This window comes from Piliocolobus tephrosceles, chromosome 8, assembly GCF_002776525.5.
Source record: "Piliocolobus tephrosceles isolate RC106 chromosome 8, ASM277652v3, whole genome shotgun sequence".
Lineage (NCBI taxonomy): Eukaryota > Metazoa > Chordata > Mammalia > Primates > Cercopithecidae > Piliocolobus > Piliocolobus tephrosceles.
The window spans coordinates 45,512,909-45,526,250 of NC_045441.1; the positions used below are offsets into that span (position 1 = coordinate 45,512,909).

Here is a 13,342-nt window from a genome sequence, read left to right on the forward strand (position 1 = left end):
GGGAGGGATTGCATTGGGGAGTTATACCTGATATAAAGGATGAATTGATGGGTGCTGATGAGTTGATGGGTGCAGCACACCAACATGGCACAAGTATACATATGTAACAAACCTGCACGTTATGCACATGTACCCTAGAACTTAAAGTATAATAATAATAATAATAAAAAAAAGAATTACTACTCACTCATGTACCTTATAAAGCCCTCAAGTGTTACAGATAGTGTAATTACAGGGCCCAGCACACAGGTGAGATTGTTTTTTCTATGCACACCCTGCCAACTGTTAGGATTGTCACCCTCACACATTGAAAGAGCCCACTGGTGAGGTTGTAAACTACACACATGTATGAGGTCTACAGTTGAAGTTGTGATTGTCATATATCAACGTCCTGCTGCAGGTGAGGCGATGATTCATTTATAAACCCAGCTCATAGGTAGGTGAGAACTCTCGTATCTGAACCCAGCCAATTGAAGGAATGTTAACTCTTCTACTTGCTCTTAGGTCCACAGGTGCAATCATGGGTCCATACCAGCATGAAGGTCTCATACCAAATTTATTTTTTTGTTTTTTTTATTACTATTTTTTCAAGACAGTCTCTCTCTCGAGAGGCTGGTGTGTAGTGGTGTCATCTCAGCTCACTGAAACCACTGCCTCCTGGGTTCAAGCAATTCTTCTGCCTCAGCCTCCTGAGTAGCTGGGACTACAGGCATGCACCACCACACCTGGCTAATTTTTGTATTTTTAGTAAGATGGACTTTCACCATCTTGGCCAGGCTGATCTTGAACTCCTGACCTCGTGATCTACCTGCCTTGGCTTCCCAAAGTGCTGGGATTACAGGTGTGAGCCACCGCACCTGGCCAACAGATTACCACATTCTAAAGCCCTTGGGTGGTACAGAGTGTTTTTAACAGGGCCCAGCACACAGGTCAGATTGTGTTACTTGTATACATACCCAGCCAATTGTAAAGATTGTCATCTTTTATAAACAGTTCATTGCTCGGGTTCTGAATATCACATCTGAAGGTGGTGGAAAGTCGGGAAATTGACTCCCCTACATAAATTCCATTCACAGAATGATGGGTGACTCAGGACCAAGATTTAGCACATTTGTGAGGCTGTGACTCTACTACAGGTACGCAGTCCACAGGGGAAATTGAGGCTCTCATGCACAAATCTATCCACTGTTAATATTGTGATTTGTGTACTTAGAAAAAAAATACAGGGGATGTTGACTCTCTTACCAAGAACTAGGACATGTACAAGATTGTTAATCCCATCCCTAGACCTTTTTGCAGGTGTGATTATGACATATGCCTCTTCTCAGCACCTGAATGATTAGACTCTTGCCTGCACCCAGCCCGCAGATGGAAATTGTGACATGTTGCTGAACCCCAACCTAGGTGATGTGACTCCATTCTTTTTCCTTGGTACTTCCCACAGGAGCATCTTGACAGATTACTGGACCTTGCACCCAAGTGATGTGAGTCTCCTCTACTGCCTTGGTGCTTTCCACAGGGCACATTGTGACACATTGCTGGGCAGCACACCCGGGTTATGTGACTCTCCTGCCTGTGCCCTGCCTACAGGAGCCGTTGTAACATTTTACTTGGTCCAACACCCAGTTGATGTAACTCTCCTGCCTGGGCCCTGCCTACAGGGTCATAGTGTGTCATATCTCTGTTGCCATTACTGTCGTGATGTGACTCTCTTCTCTTGGGATTTTATGTGTTGGCATACTTCTGGGGTCTTGCATTGGTTCTCCTAACCCACCCAACTCCTGAGATCTCACTGGGAAGCTACTGATGACCAGTTTTAGGTGTTTTCTATTAGGAGACTGCTGTTCCCTGCCAACAGCTGTCACCAATTATTACTTTAGCGAGACAGTTAACTGCCTGCCCATTACCTGATTACCACCTGACATTTCTGGTGTGTGTGGAGTGGGGCGCCCTTTCTTGCCCTGCTTATACCAGACTAGCTACCTACTGTCACACTGCATGTGACATATGGCTGGGTCCAGTACCTAAGCGAGGTGACTCTTCTGCATGGGTCCTACCCACAGGGGTATTATGATATATTTTTACATTCATGATTTAGGTGATGTGGCCTTCTCCTTCTGCCTGGTCTCTGCCAAAATGTAGGATGGTGATGTATCACTGGACCTAGCACCTAGGTGATGTGACTCTCCTCTTTCATGGGCCCCACATATGAGTACTGTGACATATCACTGGGCCAAACATGTAGAATTTGGAAGGTACCTGCCTATGCCCTGCAAACAGGGCTCTAGCCCTATGACTCTCAAGACCTTGGTGACGTGTCTCTGTATTCCTCACCAAGGAGATGTGACTCCTCTATAGCCTGCACCTGGTCCACAGGGAAGAATGTGACAATAACATTGACTCGGGAACAGGGTGATGTGCTTCCTTTTCCTGGGTCTTGCTCCCAGGGAGCATTGTGACATGTCTCTGGGCTCAGCACCTAGATGCTGTGACTCTGCTGCCTGTGCCCTGCTTTCAGAATAGGATTGTAACCTATCCCTGGCTGATCACCCAGCTGATGTTATTTTTCTGACTGGTTCCTGCCATCAGGGAAGATTGTGACATATTCCTGGCCTAGTGCCCAGGTGACGTCACGCTCCTGCTTACTCTCTATCAACAGGTGGGATTGTAAAATATATCCTTGTTCAGCTCATGGGTGAGATGATAACTCTCATGCCTCAAACCAGCCAATAGGAGAGATACTGTTTCTTGAAGCTAGACTTACGGAAATGAGTAAGATCCTGGATCTCCTCTGTATGAACATCATAGTGGATTACCAGTCTCTCACATATATAAATTTTTCAGGTGGTACAGACAGTCTCATCACAGGACTCAGGACACAGGTGAGATTGTGTTTTTCACATGCACACTCTATCAGCCATTAGGATTTTGCCCTCACACATGGACAGAGCCTACTGGTAAGGTCTTGAATCTCACATGTGGATGGAGTTGAAATTGTGACTGTTATTTGTGAACATCTGGCTGTAGTTGGGATGGTGACTCATTTCTAATCTAGCTCCGAGGCAGGTGAGGACTCTTATTTTTCATTTTTATTTTATTTATTTTATTTTTTTGGAGACAAAATCTCACTCTGTCACCCAGGCTGATGTATAGTAGTTCAATAACAGCTCACTGTAACCTCTACCTCCCGGCTTTAATTGATTCTCCTGCCTTAGCTTCCTAGATAGCTGGGATTACAGATGTGCCCCACCTCACCGGACTAATTTTTATATTTTTAGTAGAGATGGGGTTTCACCATGTTGGCCAGGCTGGTCTCGGACTCCCGACCTCAAGTGATCAACGTGCCTCGGCCTCGCAAAGTGCTGGGATTACAGGCATGAGCCACCATGCCTGTCCTCTTTTATGTGGAACCAGCCAGTGATAGAGATGCTGACTCTCATACCTGGGTTTAGAGACACAGGTACATTCATGGGTGTATACCATCATGAAGGTCATAGAGTGGTTTGCAACTCTCGTTAATACTGTAGAAAGCTCTCGTGTGGTACTGGGAGAGCCTAGAACACAGGCAAAATTGTGACACTCTTATACACACCCAGCCAACAGTAGGAATTGTTGTCTTTACACGTGAACACAGCACACTGTTGAGGTCCTGAGTCTCTCATGAAAACAGTCAAAAGTTGGAAATTCGACTTTTTTTTTTTTTTTTTTTTTTTTAAGAGTTTCACTCACTCTGACACACAGGCTGGAGTGCTGTGGTGCACTCTTAGCTCCTGCAACCTCCACTTTCTGGGTTCAAGCAATTCTCGTGCCTCAACCTCCTGAGTGGCTGGAATTACAGGTATGTGCCACCACGCCCAGCTAATTTTTGTATATTTACTACAGACAGGGTTTCACCATGTTGCCCAGACTGCTCTCAAACTCCTGGCCTCAAGTCCTGCCTTGACCTCCCAAAGTGCTGGGATTATAGACATGAGGCACCACCCCCAGCCTGGAAACTTGACTCTTATATGTGGATTCAGTTCACAGTATTTAGCACATCTGTGAGTCTTGTGACTCCAGTAAGGGTACATAGTCTGAAGGAAAACCTCACTCTCATAAACAAGTTGAGTGCCCCATTGAGATTGTGACTCTTGTAATTAGATCCAACATACAGGAGGTGTTGACTCTCAGATTTAAAACTGGGACATGTGTGAGATTGTTAATCTAATCTCTAAACCATCCTGCAGGTGTGATTGTGGCATATGTCTCTGCTCAGTACTTGAGTGATTTGACTCTCAAGTCTGGGCCCAGTCCATAGCTGCAATTGTGACATATCACTGAACCCAGCACATGTGACTCCATATTCCTGCCTTGGTGCTGCCCACAGGGGAGATGGTGGAATATCCCTGGGCCTTGCATCCAAGTGATGTAAGTCACCATTTCTTTAATGTCTCTGCCTATGGGGGACACTGGCGTGTCCCTGGGCTCAAAACTCAGCTTATGTGATTCTTCTATTTTTTCCCTGGCCACCTGGGCCATTGTGACATACTGCTTAGTGTAACACCCATGTAATGTAACTCTTCAGCCTCGGCCTTGCCTACACGGACATTGTGATGTATCTCTGCACTCATCACCCAGGTAATATGACTCCTGTCTGGTTTCTGTTCAGATGGGATATTTTTGCCTATTGCTGGGTACAGCACCTAGCTGATGGGACTCTTCCCATCTTTCTAAGGCCCACCCACATGAAGATGTGACATTTCACTTTGCGCTACACTAAGGTGACATTAATGTTGCCTTTGCCCTACTTTCAGAAGACATTGTGACATATTGCTGGGCCCAGCACCCAGGTGATGTGAGTCTCCTGCCTGAGCCTTGCTCACAGAGGGCATTGTAACATATTTGACTCTCCCATCTTACCTGGGCTTTGCCCATAAGAAAAATGTGACATAGTTCTGGCACCAAAACCTAGGTGATGTGACTCTTCTGACAGGGTCATGCCCACAGAAGAAAGATGGCTTATTGCCAAACCCAGCACACAGGTGAGGTAATCCTTCTGTCTGGTCCCTGCCCACAGGGGTTATTTTGACATGTCTCTAAGCCCATCAGCTAGATTATGTGACTGTCTTCCTGTAAACTGTACAGAGAGAATATTGTGACATATCACTTGGTCCAGAACCTATGTGATGTGACTGTCATGACTGGGCCCTGCCACTTGGGGTGATTGTGAAACAGGTGGCATGAGCACCTAGGTTATGTAATACTTTTCTTCTCTGTTATCCCTACACACAGAGGACAATGTAGCATATCTCTGGGTCTTTCACATAAATAATTTTACTTTTTTGCCTGGTCCATGTCCTGTGACGTATCGCTGGACCCAGAAACTAGGTGATGTGACTCCTCTACTGCTTAGGCGCTGGCAAAAAATAAAAATACTATGGTGTTTCGCAGGGCCAGTACCTAGCTAATGTGACATTTTTATATTGTCTGGACCCTGTGTATTCTGGGTGTTCTGACATATCGCTGGGCTCAACATGTAGGGAATGGGAGTACCACCTGGGCCCTGCTCACATGGGGCCTTGTGACATATCTCTTTATCCATCACCTAGGAAATGTATCTCTCCTCTTCTGCCTGCACCTTGCCCGCAAAGAAAATTGTGACATATTACTGGGCTTAGCAACCAGGTGATGTGTCTCTCCTGCCTGGGCCTGGCTGACAGAAAGCAGTGTGATATGTTCCCGGGCCCAGCAAACAGGTGATGCCTAGTCCCTGGCCTCCAGGAAGATTATGGCATATTCCTGGCTCCAAAAAACAGGTTATGTGACTCGACTTATTCCCTATCCACTGGTGTAATTGTCACATTTATCTTGGCCCAGCTCACAGATGGCATAAGTCTCATACCTTGAACCAGCCAATAGCAGAGATCCTGTGTCTCTTAGCAAGGCTTAGGCAAATAGGTGAGTTCACGGGCCTCCTCTTTATAAAGATTATAAATGCCACTCTTGCATATTGTGTAAAAGTCTTGAATGGTACAGAAAGTGTCATTGCAGAGCCTAGCACACAGGTAACGCTGTGTTTCTCATATGCTTACCTAAAAACCCTTAGTATTGTCACCCTCCCACAAGGACGGAGCTCACTGATGAGGTTCTTAATCTCAAACACAGTCCATAGTTGAAATTGTGACTGTCATATGGGAACATTCAGCCAGAGTTGAAATGGTGAAACATTTCTAAACCCAGCTCACAGGTAGGTAAGGCATTTTTTATCTGGACTCAGCCAATTGGAGACATGTTGACTCTCATACCTGGGCTTAGGGCCACAGGTACAATTATGGGTCCATACCAGCATGAAGGTCTCAGACAAGATTGTAACTCCCATGCATACAGTACATAGCCCTCAAGTAGGACAGAGAATGTTCTAATAGACCTCAGGACACAGGTGAAATTGTGACACTCATAAGCATACCCAGCCAACAGTAATGATTGCCACCCTCCCACATGAACACAACCCATTGTTGAGATTCTGAATCCCACAATAAAAAAGTGCCAAAAGTTGAACATTGTTTATTTCAGTCCACAGGTGGGTTATTGACTCTCAGACCAAGATTCACTATACCTGAAAGACTGTGACTCCACTAAGAAAACAGTCTGTGAGAGGAATTGAGGCTCTTGCCCATGGATCTAGTCCACTGTTGAGATTGTGAATCATGTACTTAGGCCCAACTTAAAAGAGGTGTTGATTCTCATACCTGGAATCTGGACATGTGCAGGATTGTTAATCTCATTTATGAACATTCCTGCAGCTGTGATTGTGACATATGCCTCTGCCCAGCACCTGAGTGATTCAACTCTTCTGCCTGGGCTCAGTCCACAGATTGGATTGAAACATTGCTGAACCCAGGACCTAACTAATGTGAATCTATTCTCCTGCCTTGGCACTGCCCACAGGGAACCCTGTGATATATTGCTGCACCCACCACCCAGGTTATGTGGCTCTCCTGCCTGTGCCTTGCCCACACGGGCTGTTGTGACATATTGCTGGGTCCACACCCAGGTGATATAACTCTTGCCTAGGCCCTGCTTACAGAGAGCATTATGACATATCTTTCTGCTCATCACACAGGTAATAAGACTGTTTCTGCCTGGTTTCTCCTTACAGGGTGTATCAAAACATTGCTAGGCCCAGCACCTAGCTGATGTGACTTTCTAGGTTTTGCCCACAAGGAACATTGTGACATATCACTGGGCCCAACAACAAGGTGATGTTGCCCTTTTGCTTTGGCCTTGCTCTCAGAAGGCATTGTGACATATTGCTGAACTCAGCACCGAGGTAATGTGAGTTGGTATGCCTGTACCCTGCTAACAAGAGGCATTGTGACATACCTCTGGGACCGTCATCTATTTGATGTGACTCTTACCTGGGCTTCTGTTATAATAGAGATTGTGACATAACTCTGGGCCTAACAGCTAGGTAATGTGACTTTTCTTTTGCTTGAATCATGCCTAAGGAAGGGAGAGTGGTGTATTACTAAGCTCATCACATACGTGGTATAATTTCTTCTGCTCGATCTTTGCCCACAGGAATCATTTTACTATATTTCTGATTTCATCACCTAGTTGATGTGACCCTTCATTTTTTCAGACTTGTCTGCAGTGGAGATTTGCTACATATTGCTTGGCCCAGCTCCTATGTGATGTGACTCTCCTCTCATACCTGAGTGCATTATAGGCTACATATTGTTCATTTCTGAAATTCCCTGCTTCCTGTAGAGCTACCTGCTTTTCAGCTGCAGTTAGGGTTTGGTTTAGGAGCAGCGTAACATCCTTCCATGTGAGGTGAAACACCTGAGTTAAATTTTGGAAAGCTTCTGTATACTTATTGGGGGTCATCAGAAAATCAGCCTATGTCTTCCTTTATTTGGCTAAGGTCTTGTAATAAGAGAACTTGAGGTGGCTCTCAATAAGGGGGATTCTCAGATGGCTTCCCTGGAATTTGCTTTTCTAGTTCTGGTGAATAATTTTCTATAAGCCTGCCTGATATGACTTTTTAAAAAGCTGGGTTGATCTTACAACACTTGCAAAGGTTTAGTATAAATGCCATGCCCTTGTGCAAAAGAAACTGAGTTGCTTTATTCTTCAAAGTCCCAAGGTTAAAGAAGTTCTAGTGTTACAGAATGCACTCTAGAAGGGTGCAAGCTGAAGTTGGTCTGTTGCCCATCTAGAAAAAGTGAGAATAAAAGAGTCCTTTTAGTCTCCCTTTTTTGGGGTGTGACCAAGGGTGAAGGGGAAAACAGTTGGAGTGTCACCTCTACTCTTTTCTCTCCTTGGTTCCTGGCACCATGTTAAATGTGTCACTCATGGTTGTGGGTGTGACCTCTCCAAGCCATGAAACCAGATGAACTAGGTGATGGGTTTTAGCTACAATTACCCACATAGCCTTATTTGTCCACTTGTGATTTCCCTTTGACTTTCTAGACTTGTGTGATCTGTGTGCCACCCCAAAAAATGGATTTCGGGAAAGAGTATGTAATAGTTGCCTTTGGGTAAGGCTCATTTAATGGAGGGATTGTGCTAGATGGAACTCTGTATCCTACTCTTATGCCCCATGCTAAATCATTTACCCTTAGAAAATGATTCTGGTTAACTTTTGGATGTAAAGTCCCCTTACTAATTAAGTACTATTTTAGTTAAAGACAGAATAGGTGCCTTAAAGAACAGTAGGGACCTAATGGCATTTTTCTGCTGATAGGACAGTATTGAAACTAAAATTTGGCTATGGAGGACATTTTACTCTTAATTGTTAAAGGCAGCGTTTTCTCACTCACAGAAGGGCATAGAGCCTGATTTTTTAGTGGTGCAAAAAGAGAATTGGGAAGCTACAGTGTATTGCAGAAGACTGACAATGTGCCTCATGGAGAGAATTTCTATTTCCACTAGGGGGTGCTGTTGGCTTAGATATACCATGTGCTCACCAGAGGCTGTGTTACAGACATATGCTTATTGGGTTACTATGGTATTTGCCGATGTTTCCTAACAGAACTGTTTCCCTGAATTGTAAAAAGTCCCGCACATTGCATACACAGAGAAGATAAAAGACATGGTGACTGCAGATAGGAAAGGAGAAATTTAGTAACAGGATAGTTGGAGATTCTCTTTGCTAACCCCTGGATGGGTGGTCAGAGGCTGGCTTTAGTCCAGAAGCCTTTGGATAACACCAGGGTGTGCCCTGGCCCGAAATTTTCAGTTGCTCCAAAACCTCTCTCAGCCCCATGTAATGACTAGGTCCTCCATGAAAGAAAACTGGTTTTAAAGCATGGCCAATGTGTGTATTGCGGGGGGTTCATCTTCTCCCCAGTAAGCCTCACATTTGAGTCTTCAAGAACAGTAGCCATACTAATCATATTTTTAAATGACTGTTTGGATTACCTTCCTTCCTTTAATTGTTTTCAGGAGAGAACTTACTAAAAACAGTCAAACAGGTTGCTAATTCCCGTGAAGTCTGTCTTAAAAATAATTCCCTGAATAGGTGGCTCCTTCCTCCTAAAACCCCCAAAATAGGAAGCTATCCAGGGGAAGACTGGCAGATAGACTTCACTCACATGCCAAAGACAAAGGGTATCCAATATCTTCTGTTATGGGTATATACTTTTGCTAACCGGGTGGAAGCATTTCCATGCCCAAAGGCCTCTGAGATAATAAAAGTGTTAATTAATAAAATAACTCCAGCGAGGTGCGGTGGCTCAGGCCTGTAGTCCCAGCACTTTGGGAGGCCGAGGCAAGCAGATCATGAGTTCAGAAGTTTGAGACCAGCCTGGCCAACATGGTGAAACCTCGTCACTTCTAAAAATACAAAAAAATTAGGCGTGGTGGTGCACACCTGTAGCTATTCAGGAGGCTGAGGCAGGAGAATTGCTTGAACCTGGGAGGCAGAGGTTGCAGTGAGCTGAGATTGCACCACTGCACTCCAACCTGGGTGACAAAGCGAGACTCTGTCTCAGAAAAAGATGAAACAAACAAACTCCCTGCTTTGGTCTACCTAAGCAAAGTGACGATGGCCCCTCATTTAAGGCAGCTGTCACTTGGGGGTCTCAAATGTGCTAGGCATAGAATATCATCTCCATTGTACTTTAAAACCCCAATTCTCAGTAAAGGTAGAGAACAAATAATATTATCAAGAGACACCTCAAAAAACTTGTCACTCTTCTTCCCGTGGCCTTACTTTGGGTAAGAAATATGCCTTCCAAGTTAGGTCTAGGCCGGACATGGTGGCTCAGCCCTGTAATCCTAGCACTTTGGGAGCCCGAGGCAGGCGGATCCCAAAGTCAGGAGATCGAGACCATCCTGGCTAATACGTTGAAACCCCATCTCTACTAAAAATACAGAAACAAAATAAGCCGGGCATGGTGGCGGGCACCTATAGTTCCAGCTACTCAGGAGGCTGAGGTGGGAGAATGGCGTGAACCCAGGATGCGGAGCTTGCGGTGAGCCGAGATCGTGCCACTGCACTCCAGCCTGGGAGACGGAGCGGGACTCTGTCTCAAACAAACAAAAACAAAATTAGGTCTAAGCTCTATAAATGGCCTTTTCTTACCAATGATTTTTCTATTAAAACAGAAAACTTAATTTGGTTAAGTATGTAACCTCTCTAGCTCACTTCCAACAAAAATTAACACAACTAGCAGTAGCCTAACCCCAAGAAATTGGACCACCTTTATTTAACCCAGGAGATTTGCTATTAGTAAATCTCACGCCTCTGTCTCTCTTTCCTTAAGCCCAAGCTGGGAAGGGCCCTACACTGTTCTTTTTTCAACCCCCTCTTCCCTTGGCAATAAAAGTTACAGGTATCTGCTGGACGTGGTGGTTGACGACTAATCCCAGCACTTTGGGAAGCCAAGGTGGGCGGATAACCTGAGGCCAGGAGTTTGAGACCAGCCTGGCCAACATGGTGAAACCTCGTCTCTACTAAAAATACAAAAATTAGCTGGGCTGCATGATGCGGGGCTGTGATTTCAGCTACTTGGGAGGCTGAGGCAGGAGAAACACTTGAACCCAGGAGGCTGAGGTTGCAGTGAGCCAAGATCACACCACTACACTTCAGCCTGGGTGACAGAGCAAGACTCCATCTCAGAAAAAAAAAAAAAAAAAAATTACAGATATCAACTCTTGGATACATCACACTCAAGTCAAGGCCTGAAGAACTGAGAGAGCAACCCCTTACAAGCCCAGAGGAATGTCCTGAATATCAGTGTGAAGAAATAGAAAATCTTAAGCTGAAAATCATAAAAGATAAGTAACTGAGGGCTACTCATCTTACTCACTGCTACCTCATCGGATACTTTTTGTCATTTCTATTTTTCCTCTCCAAGATTGCCATCAACTATTAAAACTTCTCTTTTAACACATATTTACAAGAAAATTTTAAGTATTCATAGGATTGCATTCATAACTTCATAGAACCCCAAAGGGAAATTCTATATCTTGGCGAATAAAATTTATAAATAAAAATTATCTACTACATCACTCTTGTGGGAGCTGCTAAACTCACTCTACTATTTGTAGTAGAACTATATACTATGACACTCACAGTGTGGAATTCTACTTGTAAAATTTGAATTGCCATAATACTTTGCCTAATTATCATTTTTATAGCAGGAATAATAATTGAATAATTGTAGGAAAAATTTAGTCAAGATTGCTTTGCTTAATTATTATCCTTATAGCAAGGGTAATAGTTACAGACAAGAAATAAGCATGAAAGTTACACTATCACTGAGCTTGATAGGACTTTTTATTAAAGATTGGCAATATGATGCACTCTAAGCTATGGAAAGAAGGTTATAAATAAGAGAGAATTTATAAGCAAGGCTTGTATGGTAAATTCTTATCCTAAAAAGTCTGGTTTTAGAAGGAAGGATATTTAAGACAAGTCAGAAAGTTTAAGAATGTTGTAAGATAATCTGTGGAGTCATGAATGAACTTAATAAAGGAAAGAAATTGCCAAGATTAACACTTAAGTTACTTTAGCCACTGAATAGCGTATTTCTCTCAATCATATTGCAAGTTAAAAAAATTGCCTGAACCTAAAATTATCTCCTGATGGCAAGCCAAGGGAATAAATGTATGTGTTTCTCAAAGAAAAATGTTACTTTTATATTAATGTTTCTGGTAATGTATAGCAACATCTAGTGGAGGCCTACCCCTATTACAAATCTATTGAAATAACTAACAGGCATCAAACTCTACTGTCATAGTTATGACCTATAATACTCTCACTAATAATAATAATCTTAATACCAATGTTAAAACCCTATATTCTAAAACTTCTTGTAAAATTTATCTCTTTTTACCTAGAAGAAAACTCCAAATGGCGCTGCAAACAGAACCACCTGTGGACATGTCATTCTTCCGAGAACACTTAAATAAACCTCAGGAGGAGTCTCAGCTGCTGTTCCCCCACACGACACCCCTTTTCAGCAGGAAGCAGCCAGAAAGATTCATTGTCCAACACCCTCAATAGCAGTTAGAATACCATCTTCTGAGGGGTGAATAATGTAGGAGTTAAATATATATAGGAGTTAAAAAAATTATTTTAGGCAGTTAGCAAGGGTAAAAGAGTTCTTGGTGGAATTTTCCTTCAGTGAAAAGCAACCAAAAAACCATTTCTTTTCTAAAAGAAAGCAGACTGAAAAGTCAAACTGCAAGCATAGATAAGCAAGCTGGAAGTTAGCATGTATAAATGCCGGCAGCTATACTAAAAGCCAAGTACACTCAAAATGGTGATTCCCTCTCCGTATACTTTGTCACCATGCGTGTGGGTGTCATGGTACCGGCCAGGTAGAGGCCACATTTGCATAATGAGATTAGTGTGGGAGGGCCAGTTTCCTTGTGTGCTAAGTAAATGCCACACCTGGTCAAACCAATTTCCTGGGCCATGTATAAATCAATCACCACCTCCTCAAGCCTCTCTATAAAATTGATCACATTCTGCTCCAAACCTGGAAACCTGCTATGGTGACCTACTTTCTCCGCAGGAGGAGGCTCTCTCCCTCTCTCTCCTGTCTTTTGTGTATTAAACTTTCTGCTCCTTAAACTCATTCCGTGTGTGTGTTCGAGTCATTACTCTTCTCAAAGCAGCACAACAAGCTTCAGGTGTTTCCCCAGACAATGAAGCCACTTCACTATGACTCTGCTGCGTGTGCTCTGCTTTCAGGAGAGGATTGTAACATATCTGTGGCTGGGCACCTAGGTGATATGACTCTCCTGCTTGATTTCTGCCCTAAGGGAAGACTGTGACATATCCTTGGCCAAAAACCTACATGGTATGATTCTTCTCACAGCCCACAGGTGGGCTTGTGACATACAT

At 43.7% G+C, this 13,342-nt stretch overlaps 1 long non-coding RNA gene across 1 annotated transcript in view; it reads left to right on the top strand.

Annotated features, from left to right (window-relative positions):
• The window catches only part of LOC111529383, a 21,364-nt gene extending 8,312 nt beyond the window's left edge, over positions 1–13,052 (top strand). Inside the window, exon 5 of the long non-coding RNA XR_002727412.1 lies at positions 12,331–13,052. This is a non-coding gene — a long non-coding RNA (uncharacterized LOC111529383). The remainder of the gene's footprint in view (positions 1–12,330) is intronic.
• Positions 13,053–13,342: the final 290 nt, after the last annotated feature.